The sequence below is a fragment of the Rhyacophila brunnea genome, unplaced genomic scaffold, assembly GCF_057557595.1.
Source record: "Rhyacophila brunnea isolate RB1 unplaced genomic scaffold, BYU_Rbru_1.0 scaffold_101, whole genome shotgun sequence".
NCBI classification, from domain to species: Eukaryota; Metazoa; Arthropoda; class Insecta; order Trichoptera; family Rhyacophilidae; genus Rhyacophila; species Rhyacophila brunnea.
The window spans coordinates 1,211,391-1,214,563 of NW_028232754.1; positions in this window are offsets into that span (position 1 = coordinate 1,211,391).

Genomic DNA, 3,173 nt, shown 5'->3' on the forward strand with positions numbered 1-3,173 from the left:
AGATCAGGATGATTATAATTTGACAAACTAACAAATAATAATTTGAACTTTATTTTTAACACGGATATTTATGGATATTTTAATAAATTAACAAACTTTTTATTCCAACAATTCTTTCAAAATAGTTCAAACTTATTTTTTAAATCCAAATTTTTAAAAAATAAGAAAATTTAAATTATTATTGTAAAAAGATCTAACATAAAATTAATTATATTTTAATTTTGAACCATCAGAAAGTTAGTTATATATTTTATCTTTAAAAAAATCTTATATTTAAATATTAGATGATATATTATTATTCCATATATTAATTGTTTAATTATAAACTATCAATATATTGTTTTTTTAGCACGTGTTAGGACAATTTAAAGCATTAAAAACAGCAATTAAAATAAATACATATATCTTATTTAAAACATTAATATCAGTGTGATATTTTTCATTTATATTCTAACGTATTCTAATTGGTAATTTTATTTAATTGTCTGCTAAGTCTCCTTAAAATTGAATTAATTTAAATTGTAAATATTTTGTTAGATAATTATAAAAAACTTTCAATTTTGTAATTTATTCACATAAAATGATTAGAGATTAATATATCCATCTTTGGTTATTGAATTGATTTCAAAGTATACAAAAAATCGTTGAATGTTAATTATATTATATAATGAATTAATCCACGAGCATATTATAATAAATTTGGTTTTTCTATTATTTTAATCATATAATGACGAGAATTTTTTTCTTTTATAAATCATAGCTTGTTCAAATACAAAATATCAAAACAAATTTTTTTGATATAATTCTATTTATTTTTATCCTTATTGTCTCTTCATAAAATTAATCTTATGTTTATTTTATATTTCTGCTATAAATATATCCAAAAACAATATTAAAAAGGATTATCATATGAAACTATTCATTTTTATACAACTACTATTTTAGCGTGATATTAATAATAAATTTTACCTCTATTTACAATTTCATGTTTCTCTTTGATGTTTCTTAAGACCTTTATAATTTTTAGGTGTTTTATTTTCTATCCAAAATAAATTGTGTTTCTTTCTTTATCAATGGTAAACCGTGTAATTGGGTTCGAAATCAAATTTTTATGCTTAGATAGCATAATAAATCTATTAAATTATATAAAATTATTAAAAACAAGCATGATAGATACAAATTAAGAATATATTTTCTAAAAACGTTCATGGTGTGAAAAAAGCTTTCCTTTAATTAGTTTTATAATATATAATGTCTTTTATAACGTAGAAATATAAATTGTGCTTATATAATTTTTTGAAAATTTTGCAATTTAATTTTAAATCACCAGAAATAGGTCAAACGGCTTGCAATTTGTGTAAGCCGATATCTGATTTAAATGTATATTATAGCGATCTCACTTCTTTTGCATTATTTACAGAAATATGATTGCCCATAAGTGAGAATATGATTTATATTACAACACGCTCACATTTTAATTTGTTAAATTTAATTTTTTTATTAAAAAAAAGATATGTATATTCCTTTCCGATTTTTACATCTAATCTGAGCACATTTATTTTATAATTTGATTATATGTATTATAATTTCTTAATTGTACTATTGTAGCGTAATTAATAAGCAATGGTGAGAAACATTCAACAAAAAATTTATGAGCTTAGATCAATAAATTTTAAGTGATGTTTATTTTGCAAAATGAAAAGAAAAAAACCGAGACTAAGGAAAACAACGAACGTTTAAGATGCTATACACAAGACTAAAGATAAAAGAGTTCGCGCTGAATATAACTTTTAAAAAATTTACATTTTAGGCACATTACAAAACCCAATTATTGAAATGGAACAAAAACGCAAATTTACACGCTCAAACGGATTAAAAAATCACGAAATTATCGATAAATAAATTTTTATTCACTTATTATCTTATATAAATGTCTTCTATTTTAATTTATTTATTTATGTGACAAACTGTAATAAATCAAACAAAATCACAAAATATATTTATGGCCATAGAGGTTTCTATTTAAATATATGAAGATCTTTATAGAGTGGGATAATTTTTAGGCAAGTCATTAATTTCAAAGAAATATGGAAATATACATTAACACCTTATAGATGTTACAATCTATTTTTGCATATAAAATGCTGCATTGATCGTACTAAGTTTTTTACGGAAAGAAAACTATCTGTTTTTTTTTATTACTAGCTCAAATATTGAATAAAAACCTTTTTTTTCTTAGTATAGAATTAATTGTGAAGTCCCTATATTTGAGCTGAGTCAATCCAATAAAAGTTACCCTTTTATACTATAATTCAGACCAATATACTTTAAAAAGATGTGAAAATATACCATATGTCACAGTATCAATGAATTATGATGTTTGTTGTGTTAATGCCCGGATTCTATTTTAAAGAAGATTTCAAAGTTTAATGGCACTATACAATACAATATTTTTAATTGTATTTAGAAAGTAAAGATATATAGATAAAAACGAAATATTATACAGTGATAACTAAAATTTGCGTTAGCATATATTCGAAACATGACAGACGATATATAGTTAAATCTAGCCAGGCGTGTTGAACTTGAACATCTAAATACTGGCTTTCTGTTTACAGACAAAAGTTACCATCTTACCATCATGAATTCTACTTGAATGCTTTGTTTTATTTATTCTGTTAGTAAATAGGCTAGAATATAGTCAATTTAACGATTAAAAATAAGACGTATTTTTTTTAACTATTATTGTTTGTTATTTATTTCTCATAATATAGAAGAATCAATTTTTAGTCGCAAATTTTATGGTATCATGTAGATCCAAAGTTAAAATTTACTTGTAAACAATCATTTAATAATATTTTTGAAAAAACATTTTATTTTTATTATAAGTCAGCATATTGAAATACATTTTGAAGCATTATAGCTATCCATTACGTAATCTACTCCGAATTGGAGATAAATAGATATAGATGTTGCATATAATTCAACTTATATATCTATTAAATAGAATAGAATATATTAGACACCCGTAGAATGACCATGAATCATATGACGTATCAGTTGATAAAGCTATATACAATTTGTAGATGCAAAGAATTCATAGTTAAACTTCTTTTGAGCAAACATTCGTTCATAATATAGTGTAATATGATTTTATCGTTTTTATGGCATAT